Source organism: Engystomops pustulosus, chromosome 2 (genome assembly GCF_040894005.1).
Source record: "Engystomops pustulosus chromosome 2, aEngPut4.maternal, whole genome shotgun sequence".
NCBI lineage: Eukaryota > Metazoa > Chordata > Amphibia > Anura > Leptodactylidae > Engystomops > Engystomops pustulosus.
In genome coordinates, this window is record NC_092412.1 from 64035835 (window position 1) to 64048680 (window position 12846).

The following is a 12846-nucleotide window of genomic DNA, read 5'->3' on the forward strand; positions in this document are numbered from 1 at the left end:
CCTGCTACGGCTGTATCACCATCAAGGGCGCCCCATCTATCTACCAGGGACACATACTACAGACTCTAAGGGTTGCCCCAGGGAGAACCAGTACCACAGCCTCTCCCTCATCTAATTTCTTGCACACACCATCCGCTGGAGACCTGTCAGGCTGTGGGACAGTCCTCCGGTCCCCATACCAAGCACCGTGACACTAGCGTGCCACTCCGGTATTCTGAGCCCTGGCTGCCTCCAGGCTCCAACAAAATGTCTAGGCCCCGTGGGGGAAGTTGCAATAGAGACACATATGCGTTCGGCCTAGGCCCGCCCCTGTATACTAGCTATGCGCTTCTAAATAAAGTGCGAGCCGTACATGTGACCACATTCTTAGGTCGCGTTCACACGTTCTGCTAGCGTCGTGTTCATAACGCAACCCTAGCGCACAGTGGACGGGCCGTTCGCATATGCATTTTCCGGGAAATGCATGCGATTGATAACCCGATCGCATGCGGTTTTCTGGAAACGCATATGCGATTGGCCCGAGCCCAGCCCCCTGTGCACTAGCGTCGCCCTTAATGAGTTGATAAATAAACATCAGCGGTTTTTTTTTGTTTTTTTTTTACAATTTCCAAATGCAGCAAGCAGTAGGACTGGCATTTTTAATTCTGCTGTTTTCCGCAATGGCTATAAGATTTATTTTTAAACTGTAGAACCAATGCATCTGCATATCACCATGAAAGAAACATTTGCAATTCAAGGCTTATTTTTCATGGTGTGTGTGAATGAGCTTTCTCCTTGCACGTCTTCATACTTGACCTTACAGATCTTAAGTTGTGTGATTAATTGCTATTGCTATTATTTTATATATAACGTTGCATCTTCCAGCTCCTAAATGATGAAAACGGATCCTGCTTCTTTAAATAATTCATGTTAATCTAGCTGCTGGATGGAAATGATGGGCAGTGAATACAGTGACATCAGCAGCAAAGCAATATCAGCCACCTGCTTCCAGCGAGAGACTCATACACAGAGAGGGTGGAGGGAGAGCCCAAGATACACCCCCTCTTTAACTCCTCATTACTCCTGAGCGCCAAAGCAGGACATCCAGGTGAGTGACCTGCCCTCCAGACACCTCACTCATCTCCTCTCGCTTGTGGTCCTTATACACTTTGCAGTGGGCTCCTGCTTCATTTCCTGCAGCTGCCGAAGCAGCTGGTGAGTGCTGGGTCTCAGAGGCCTCAGCTTACAGCCTAGAGCCAGATCTTCCATCTACCTATGTGATGCAGCACTCCTCATGGCTTATCCGGCACAGGAGAGTATCACTGTACCAGTGCGGGGTGGCCAGGACGGGTCAAGCACAGCAGAGTTACCTTACAGGAGAACCATCTGGTCTCCGACACTATAGAACTTTGGTTACCGTTTGAGGAACATCATTGTCACTTCTCGCATCCAGTTAACCTTTAAGGTGCTGGTTAATAGTGATGGGGGGGGGGGGGGGGTCAGAGGCTCATATAGATTAGGATGCAGTTTGCTGACATGCCACGAGAGACAGAGACACTCCTCAATATTGATGATTTTATTATTTTCTTGTTGTGTTTTTACAGAATATAGTATTTACTATATAACCTCTTCTCCATCAAAACACGGTTCGCTGTACATACTTTAGTTATTAGGGCATTGGCAATGGCAGCCGACTATATAAGGATTAGTTTTGTGGTACAACGTTCTGAATGTCCCACTGCCAGGTTCCTAAAAAAGTGGAAATCAGGTACTTAAAAAAATACATAGATGGGCCACCGGACAGGATAATGTGAACATGATCACATCCTGAACAAATCTGCTTCTAATGTACAGTTTTATTCTCTCATTTTCCCAAAAGAAAAGCTCAGTGTAAGAATCTGTATCATTGTGCTGTGGAATAAAGATGTCAGATCTTCAGCTTCCTGCATTAATCAGGGATTGTAAAGGGTGCAGGAGCCCCAGGGTGTAGGATGGGCCAAGCCCACTATCCAGAGAGCTGTCTGTGTGGAGCTTATGATGTCGGGTTAAAAATAAAATAACAAAACACTGGCAGCTTGTGAATGAAAACAGGTTTAGCCAATTCTAGTTTTTGCCTGAGCTTGTGAGCTTGGTAAGGGGGGAGTGAGGGGACTGGGGGGAAGGAGCACAGACTGATTCGTGACCGAAGATAAGCGATGGATGGGAGGGCTCTGTGTCTGTGCTATTTAGGGTTATGACAGTAAATATATATATCTACAGGTGTAGGTGACTCTACTCCACAGAGGCTCTGCAATTCTCATCACATGGGATGACTGGTAATCCTTGCTAAGAAGGTGTGCATATAGAGATGATGGTCATGTGGAAACAGGTCATAGACAGCGGTAAAGTTCATGTCATCAAGCGTTTCTCCGAAAATACACAATTGCAGAAGATCATGATTTGCCTGATTACATAGCTGTTAACATTGCATTTACAAAACGCATGTGTTAATGCAATGTTACCACATGCGTTAACAGCCCGCTAACAAACACTCCATACCAGATCACAAATTAAGTTAACATTGCGTTTCCTGGTCACAAATTGAGTCAACATTGCTTTTCCAGAGCGTTTAATAAACATGCAAGAAATGCAATGTTAACTCAATGGGGCTAATTTACTAAGGGTTGCGGATCGCTCTTTAGTTAGGCTGTTCACCTTTTTCGGCACGGCTTGAACAGATATTTAACAGGTGTCTGCGCTGGGGTTGTGTCGCACTTGTGTCGCACGCGTTCGGTTTTTGCCGTAGCTGCGCTGGCCTCTGTGTGACACAAATTGGGGGGGCGTGCCGTCGGACTATCCGACTGATCCGGACTTAACTTTCAAATTGTGTCGCAAGACAATGCACTTACATGCAGCAGGAAGAAGAAGGTGAACTCTGTCGCATCTGAGCGGGGAAGCGACACATGCATGATCTAAGTGAATTGCATCACAGGACATTATAGACGCACAATGCTTTTTCTGTGAACTCCAATGAATGGTTAAGTAAATGTGCCCCAATGTGTTATTTGGGGTGGAGTCTATCAATATCAACAACCATATTAGATGATCATCTGGTCCCTCTGAAATAATCTAAAGTGTTTAGACTGATGTATCAGTCCGGCGGCTGTGCCCTTAGTCAAAACTACACAAAGTCTGACCTGGCATAGTTTTGTGCAAAAACCTGCGAATTAACATCCTCAGGTTTTTAAAAAGTGTGCAAGCACCGGGCAAGAACGTCTCATACCCGCTCACTCTGCTGGTACCAGCTTCCTCTTATGGCGTGTAGATGGCATAGTCACATAATAACTGCTAATTCTTGCTGCTTCTATACCAGAAAACAAGCGTAAAAGCAGTGATGAATTACCCCCAAAATGTTTAAAGGGCATCTACCAACAGGACGAAGGACTGTATGCAAATGAGCCTGAGGGCCAGGTAGATGTCCTTTAACTCACAGGGAATAAAGTAGTCAGAACTTGTAAGGCATCATGCATACAGATGTTGCACTACCCGCTGTTTCAATGGATAACACATGTCCCCATCCCCTTCTGTTGGTCCTTGGCCTATGCATGCTCTGCAATGTGAGCAAGTCAACTGCCCATGTCTGAGAATTTCAGCGAGAATTCTGCCACATGTAAATATATTCTACACTTGAAATGAAATACAGTAAAACAATATTGCAGTATTATTAAAGGGAGTCTGCTGGGCGCATTCCAAAGGCTTCAACCTTGATCACATGTTGAAGTAACATTGTGTTTCCACTGATATTGATGGCCTTTGCCATGGGTAGGTCATCGATATCTTAAAGTTGCAAAACCCCTTTAAATTTGTTTTGTGGTTACACCAGAGGCTGTATAAATAGCAGTTAATTATCATTCACATACTTAAGCATAATAAAAATAAATTGTTTCCAATAAATATCTTATTGTCCAGATTTTCCCGTATTATGAACATTTAAGTAGGAATGTAGTTCAGCAAAAAGTCGTCTACCACTAAAAGATAAATCAATATGATTTTGTGAACCACATCTAAATAAATAATAAACCACAAGCTTGTAATGAGGCAAAATGAGAGAAAGATATTGGATAGCCCAGTGCAGTGCAATCTTTCAGGAATCACTATTAAGGTATATGAAATGTTATATTGTACCTATGATATGCTAACAGTCTTTCCCAAGATTCCTCCTTACCATTTTTAGAAAAGGCCATCAATATCAGACCAGAAGTTGCTCAGTAGTCACCTGGATACATTTAGATGTACAGGCACTCCCCTAATTAAGAACACCCGACATACAGACAACCCCTAGTTACAAACGGACCTCACGATATTGTTCTCAGGCTACAATGATCGGCCAATTGTCTGCATTTAAGATTTATTGTTAATCCTAGTTCGTATGACAACCTGACATTTTTAAAATCCAATTGTCACAGAGACCAAAAAAAATTTGTCTGGGTTTACAATGATAAAATATACAGTTCCAACTTACATACAAATTCAACTTAAGAACAAACCTACAGAACCTATCTTGTACGTAACCCAGGGACTGCCTGTACTGCCTACTAATTAGAGATGCACAGTACTGATGGCTTATCCCAAGATTGGCTGATCAAGATCCTGATCTGAGAAACTTCTGCAACATCCCCCCACCGGGGCCTAGCCTTTTCTTGGAGCCTGGAGACAGCCGGGGCCCAGAATACCGGAGTGTCACGGTGCTTGGTATAGGGACCGGAGGGCTGTCCTACAGCCTGGCAGGTCTCCAGCAGGTGGTGTTGGCAAGAAATGATGTAGAGGGAGAGGCTGTGGTGCTGGTTCTCCCTGGGGCAGCCCTTGGAGTCAGTAGTGTGATGGTGATGATGGTGATACAGTCTTATCAGGGACCAGACATAGGCAATGTTGTGCATAAAAGTAACTTACAGTTCTTTATTCGAACCAACGGTAACAACACGCTAAACGATTCTGTACAAGTGCAGTACTGGAGTGATTTTGGAGAGGAACCTCAGGAGTTGTCTCACCAGCCTGGATGCAGGGGCAGGCTGGGATGTAGCTGTGTCCAATCCTGGAAGCTGCAGCTTTGTCCTGTTTGTGGTTCAGTATCACGCTGGGTCAGGTTGATGAGCTGAGGCCTAGTAGCTTCTCCTGTGGTGAGAGCTGGGCCTGAGAGATCTGCTCTCTCCGAAGTTTCAGGAACTCTCTCTGAGCTCTAACTGACTTAACTCCTCCCCTGACTAAAGGTTTAGCTCCTCCCTAGTCAGGTGGTCTCCTTCTCCAATCACACTCCAGTTACAATAGTGGAACATCATTGGATGATAAAATAACTTTGCTTTAACCCTTGCCTATCCAGGCAGAATCTACCGCTGCACAATTACCTGAATATATGTGTAGTGTCGTGCAGGGGAGCTGATCAGACTCACTACCAGGGACACACACATATAAGGGGCTTATCCGCAACAACTACTCTGCCTTGCATTGGCAGGGATGTTGCACTTCTTTTAAAGTATAAATAAACCCCTGAAGCTAAACAGTGTAGGTGATAATAGTAAAGTTTGTAATATAGGTTCTTCATTAAGAAAACAAACCTTTTTCTTTGTGCCTTTTATTTGCTTCTTTCTCCAGTAGTGAAAAGTCTATCTGAAAGCCTTCTGAGGTCCATCCACATCAGAAAGGATCCAGTGGAGGTCTATCCACCTTAGAATCTTTAACTATTTACACACCTACAGAATATTTCCCTTGATGACTCAGCTCTCTGGGGAGATTATGATATCCTGTAGCTGTAAAAAGTTGTCATTAGACACTTTATCAAGTTACTTTAGGCTGCGTTCACACATTGGCCCACATTTGTTTGCGCCAGTTTTCTCTTTGACTTTGCAGTAGAAAGAATGAGCACACTGCTTGTATATGTATTTAAGTAGTGGCTGCACTATGCCCGACGTGACACAAATTTCTGCACAAAAAGGGGTGTTCCGGTGATGAGTCGGACCAGGAACAATATTTATCACCGTAACTCTATAGAATTGTGGTGCACACTTTATGTTAAAGGTGCATAAAAAAAAGTTGTTGCACTCCTGAAGCAGTGCAAGGAGCTCCGGATTCATGAATAACAGATGTCACATTGCATGAATCTGGCGCACACTGATAAATGTGGGCTAATATGGTTACACAGCAATGTAAACACACTCTTATTATAAATAAAGAATTATTATTAGCGCAATGTAAATGCACTATGAACGTGTGAAAGCAGCTGTCATTGCATAGAGGACAGAACACTGCTTTACACAAACTTCTTGAATGACGAAGAAAGGCAGGGGAAAAAGAAGGAGACAGGAATATATTTCTTTAATAAAGTATATTACAAAGTTTACTAGTGTCATCTGTACAATTTGTGTATGCACTTTTGTGGAAAGTTTAGTTATGATTTAAGCATGCAAACCTAGTACTTGTACATAACATGGGGTTACCAAATAGTGGTATGAAGAGTCCAAATTCATTTCAAGTCCTCAATTCCTTGATTAAGCTGATTTTTCCAAATGATGAAGGCAGGGGGGAGTGAGCAGGGGAGAAGCTGAGGGAGGAAAGTGTGCAAGGAGGAGGGGAGAATGAATAGAGGTCTGGCCTGTTACTTCCGCCGGCCGGGCGACCGCTACAGGCACAACCCATTGGAAGAAGCTGAGGTAGTGTATCTATGTACTGTGTGGGAGGGGCGCTGCAGTGGGCTGGCTTATCTATATACCGTGGGGAGGGGGAGGGGGGCTGTAGTGTGCTAGCTAAGTATATACTATGGGGGGTTGACTGCAGGGTGCTGGCTACCTATATACTTTGGGAGGGGGGACTGCAGTATGTTGGCTGCCTATATACTGTTGGGGACTGCTACCTATATACTGTGAGGGGGTCTGCAGTATGCTGGCTACCTATATACTGTGGGAGCTGCAGTGTGCCGGCTACCTATATACTGGGGGAGTTGGACTACAGTGTGCGGGATACCTATATATTGGGGGGCAGTGTGTTAGATACCTATATACTGGGGGGCAGTGTGTTAGATACCTATATACTGGGGGACAGTGTGTTAGATACCTATGTACTGGGGACAGTGTGCTAGATACCTATATATTGGGGGGCACTGTGCTGGCTACCAACATACTGAGGGGGGCAGTATGTTGGATACCTATATACTAAGGGCACTGTGCTGGCTACCTTTATACTGGGGGGGGGCAATGTGGTAGATCACATATTATTTAAAGAATTCAATATAAAATGCTAATAGATCCTTAATTATCTATTTATTAAATGTATTTATCTAAATGAAAACTTAGCATATTACTATTTTCCCAATGTGTTTCACTTTACAAATGGACTGTTTTGCTTTGAAAATGTCAGAATGTTAAAATTGTTGGCTTCATTTCCTTGGTGTAATTGTAGGAAAATAATTCCTGGCTGCTGATGAGGTTTTAAGGCGTTTGGCACATGAATGTAAGATATGGATGTATTTCCTGTTATAGAGAAGACTACTATAGCCAGAATATAGCTTGACCATACAGGTTGGATACTTGTATAGCAAACAATATATGGTCGAAATTTTTTGATCAGATTTGATCAATGTATAGTGTGTATGTTATGGCAATAATTAGCTTAATCCATATTCCTGCTCATATATTTCATAATTTAACATAAGATATAGATTTTAGGACAGTTGGAATATTTAGTGGGAAGGATTGGATTAATCAATACAAAATCTTTATTGTTGTATGTGTAGTTGATATTGTACCTTTAGCTTCATATCACAGAAAAAGATCAAAATCGTATTTACCCCGTAACCGCTGTCTAAAATATTCAGTATTACTGAATTAAACATAGTAATGTTTTATAGCATAAGTTTGTGCATAAAAAAGGGCAATTGTGCCATACCCCTCCCACCCCAAAGTAATTTAAAAAGAAAAAGAGTATTCTCTAGCTATAGTGCCAGAAATGAGCCTTGCTGTACTGTGTTACATATGAAGGTTTACAGTAGTAGCAGTACTGTACAGTGTCCATATATATAGGATAAGAGTAGTAGTACTGTGCAGTGTCCATATATACAGGATAATATTAGTGGTATTGTGTGGTGTCCATATATACAGGATAAGAGATGTAGTATTGTGCAATGTCCATATATACAGTGTGGGAGATTTGGCCCAGTAGAGACCGTGGTAGCGGGGTGCTGTGATGCAGTTCAAGACAGTGACACCAAGGTTTAGTCCAAAACAGGTCTCGCCTGCGTTTATTGTAGCAGCAAAATAAAACAGCCTTTACATTCAGGCATTAAACAAACAAAATCCTACCCGTCAGGGTGCTAACTATACAGGTGTTCACTAACCCACCACTATACAAAATCACTTGGCTGCTCCAGGCACAGAGGTCAGGGCTGTGTGCTCTCCAGCCTCCTTCCAGAGAGAGACAACACTCTCAGCTCTGCTGAGCGGTTTAAAAAAAAGACTGATTGGGCTGCTCCCATCACCTGTGTCCAAGGTGCTGGACACCCAACCTCAGCACTAAGGCCTTGCATAATAGCAAAACCTAGGGGAAACATACCGCCCATCCACAGTTAACCCCTTCAGTGTCTCACATACCCTCCCCCTCTGTTTGGCCCTGTGGGGGCGAACACTTTTGGCCATCAGACAGTGGGTACGAGACAGGGCATCGGCATTCCCATGCAGCTTTCCTGCTCGATGTTCTACCGTGAATTTGAAATTCTGCAACATTAGGAACCACCTTGTGACCCTGGCGTTCCTCTCTTTGGCCTGACTCATCCAGGTGAGGGGAGAGTGATTGGTCACTAGTGTAAACTGTCGCCCTATCAAGTAATACCTCAGGGATTCCAGAGCCCATTTTATCGCCAAGCACTCCCTCTCAACTATGCTATAGTTCTTCTCAGGAGGTGTGAGCTTGCGGCTCAGGAAGGTCACGGGATGTTCCTCACCCTCCACTACTTGGGACAGGACAGCCCCTAAGCCCACGTCAGAAGCGTCAGTCTGCACAATAAAGGTCTTGGTGAAGTCAGGGGTGATCAGTACCGGTCCCTCGCACAAAACCGTCTTAAGTCGCTGAAACGCCCCCTCAGCCTCTTCACTCCACTTTAACATCACCGCCCTGCTACCCTTGGTCAGGTCAGTCAGGGGTGCCGCTATGGTAGCAAAATCGGGGATAAATCGGCGATAATAGCCCACTATGCCTAGGAAAGCCCTCACTTGCTTCTTGCTCATAGGTCGTGGCCACTGCTGGATCGCCTCCACTTTATTTACTTGGGGTTTGATGACACCTCGCCCAATACGGTACCCCAGGTAACGGGCCTCTTCCAGACCCAGTGCACATTTTTGGGGGTTCGCTGTCAGCCCTGCTGCCCTCAGGGAGTCTACCACTGCTTGTACCTTGGCCAGGTGACTCTCCCAATCGTTACTATAGACTATGATGTCATCCAGGTAGGCCGAGGCATATCTCCGGTGAGGTTTTAGGACGAGATCCATTAACCTCTGGAATGTGGCGGGAGCCCCATGTAGCCCAAAGGGGAGTACCACGTACTGAAAAAGCCCATCAGGAGTAACAAAAGCGGTCTTCTCTTTGGCCCTGTCAGTAAGGGGTACCTGCCAATACCCTTTCGTCAGGTCAAGGGTGGAGAAGAATCTAGCCTGTCCAAGTCGTTCTATCAACTCGTCAACCCTGGGCATGGGATAAGAATCAAATTTGGACACCTCGTTCAACTTCCTAAAGTCATTGCAGAACCGTAGGGAACCATCAGGTTTGGGAATCAACACAATAGGACTCGACCAGTCACTTTTAGACTCCTCGATAACCCCCAGGTCTAACATCTGCCTGACTTCTTCGGATATGGCAAGCCGGCGCGCTTCAGGGACCCGGTAGGGTTTTTGGTGTACCCGGATGTGGGGTTCGGTTATGATATCATGCTTGATGACTGAAGTACGTCCCGGTAACTTAGAGAACACATCCACATTTCGGAGCACAAACTCCTTCGCTTCCTGAATCTGGGCCCTGGAGAGGGACTCCGAGATCCGTACTTCAGGCACCTTGGCATCGGGTACACCTACCTCCGGTGTCCCCTTCTTGGGGACAGACGCTTTTTCTACTCCCACGGCCATCAGGGACTCTCTTTCCCTCCATGGCTTTAGGAGGTTCACCTGGTATATCTGTTCGGGTTTCCTCCTCCCCGGCTGAGATACCTTGTAGGTTACCTCCCCTACTTTCTCCATGACCTCATATGGTCCTTGCCATTTTGCCAAGAACTTGCTCTCAACGGTGGGCACCAGAACTAGCACTCTGTCGCCTGGGTTAAAGGTCCTGAGTCTGGCTGACCTATTGTAGACCCTAGACTGGGCCTCTTGTGCCCTTGTCATGTGCTCCTTTACAAGGGGCATTACCGCCGCTATGCGGTCCTGCATAAGGGAGACGTGTTCTATCACACTACGGTGGGGGGTCCTCTCCTGTTCCCAGGTCTCCTTGGCTATATCCAAAAGCCCACGTGGGGAACGGCCATATAACAGCTCAAAGGGTGAGAAACCCGTGGAGGACTGGGGAACTTCACGTATGGCAAACATCAAATAGGGCAACAAACAATCCCAGTCCTTCCCATCCTTGCTGACCACCCTCTTTAGCATCCCCTTCAAGGTCTTGTTAAACCTCTCGACTAGGCCATCTGTCTGAGGATGATACACAGAGGTGCGGAGCTGTTTAACCTGCAGTAACTTGCACATCTCCTTCATTACCCTAGACATGAATGGGGTACCCTGGTCAGTCAAGATTTCCTTGGGGAGGCCTGTGCGTGAGAATACCTGGAACAGCTCCCTAGCAATATTTTTGGAGGAGGTGTTCCTTAATGGAATCGCCTCGGGATACCGCGTAGCGTAGTCCAGGATAACCAGGATGTATTGGTGCCCCCTTGAGGATTTGACTATGGGGCCAACCAGATCCATTGCAATCCGTTCAAATGGCACCTCTATGATTGGTAGCGGGACCAAAGGACTCCTGAAGTGGGACACCGGGGCAGTAAGTTGACACTCAGGACAGGAGCTACAATACCGGTTTACCTCCTCCCACACCCCGGGCCAGAAAAATCTCTGCAGGATCCTCTCCCGGGTCTTCTCAGCACCTAAGTGCCCTCCCAGCACATGTTTGTGTGCCAACTCTAGCACCAGCCTACGGTGAGATTGGGGTACTACAAGTTGCTCAACCTCCTCACCCCGTATCTGGTCGACCCTGTACAACAGCTCCCCAACAATCACCATTCGGGGGTATATTTTGTCAGCCCCTGGTATTTGGAGTACCCCATTTATCACCTTAACATTCTCCCGTGCTTTAAACAAGGTAGGGTCCTGTAGCTGTGCATCCCCAAAATTCTCACGGGAAAACTCAAGGTCCGGCATGTCGGCCACCTCCTCGTGGCCCTCGACCTCACCAGCTAGGACCTCTAGGGGAGAGAATTCATCACATGGGGTAACCCCTACTGCTGGTGTGGGTACATCGGCCTCAAAGGGTTCAGGGGCCAAGGCCGGACATACCTGTCGTTTATTATCTGCAACAGCACCTGAGGTTGGTCTTCGTCTCCAGAGGTCCCAAAACACCGGTAAGTCTCTGCCGATAATAGCCTCATGAAACAGGGTCCCCACCACCCCCACTTCATGGGTAATAGTACCACAAGGGGTATGTAGGTTGATGACAGCAGTGGGATATTCGCGAGTGTCCCCATGTATACATAACACTCCCACTTTACGCCCACTGTACAGTCCAGGATCAACCAAAGTTCCCCGCACCAGGGTAACCAGACTCCCTGAGTCTAGCAAGGCTTCCACCGTGTGACCACCGATTGTTACCATACACACTTGGGGTTCTGCATCCGTGACGGACTCGGCAGCCAGAACCGGCTGGGCAAACAGGGACATTCGCCGGGTCTGGTTGCAGTCCATTGGCTCCACTGACAGGGGACAGTTGGCAGCAATATGGCCCATTTCATGGCATCGCCAGCACTGGATACGGCTATGACCTCTGTCACGAGCCTCACTGGGTTTCTGTGTATCCAAGCCCCCCAGTGGACCCCCTCCCAACCTGACCTGTTTCCCTTTTTCTGCAGTAGCAGTCTTACCAGATGGTTTAGTGGCCTTGTCACTGGCACTGCTTCGTGTGGGAGGGATAAGTAGAAGATCCTCTGTAGCCCGATACCTCTCTACTAGGGACACAAGTTCCTCAGCATTTGTGGGACCGGCCTGTCCAACCCACCGCTGGAGCCGAGAGGGCAGAGAACGGGTGAACTTGTCAAGAACCACTCTCTCGACCATCTGTGCTGGGGTGCAGTCCTCGGGTTGTAGCCACTTCCGGACAAGATGGATCAGGTCATGCATTTGGGAGCGCGGGGGTAGTTTTTCAGAGTATGCCCACTGGTGGACCCGGCTGGAACGAACTTGAATGGTGACCCCAAGACGAGCCAGAATCTCCGCCTTTAGCTGGGGGTACTCACGGGCCTCAGTTTCACTCAGGTCGTAGTAGGCCTTCTGCGATTCGCCTGTCAGGAACGGCGCCAGGACATCTGCCCACTGCTCAGCTGGTAACTCCTCTCGCTCAGCTACTCGCTCGAACACAGTGAGATAAGCCTCCACATCGTCGGTCGCCGTCATCTTTTGTAAAGCCTTCTGCACTGCAGCCCGTGCGGAATGCTGGACAACCGGGTACCCTTGCAAACCAGTATGGGACCCCTCAGTAGTCGTCGCTTGCGGTGCTGCCATAACGCCAGAAAACTTTTCCATCATCAGCTGGAACATGGCTCGGGACTCTTCCTGCTGCTGGCGGGACCTCTCCTCCTGCAGCTGGAACATGGCT

General features: G+C 46.7%; 1 protein-coding gene across 1 annotated transcript in view; it reads left to right on the top strand.

Moving 5' to 3' along the window:
- Nucleotides 1-980: 980 nt before the first annotated feature.
- Nucleotides 981-12846, top strand: part of BAZ2A (bromodomain adjacent to zinc finger domain 2A) — a 47035-nt gene continuing 35169 nt past the window's right edge. Inside the window, exon 1 of the mRNA XM_072135004.1 lies at nt 981-1087. The gene's annotated coding sequence lies outside the window, so the exon portion shown is untranslated. The remainder of the gene's footprint in view (nt 1088-12846) is intronic.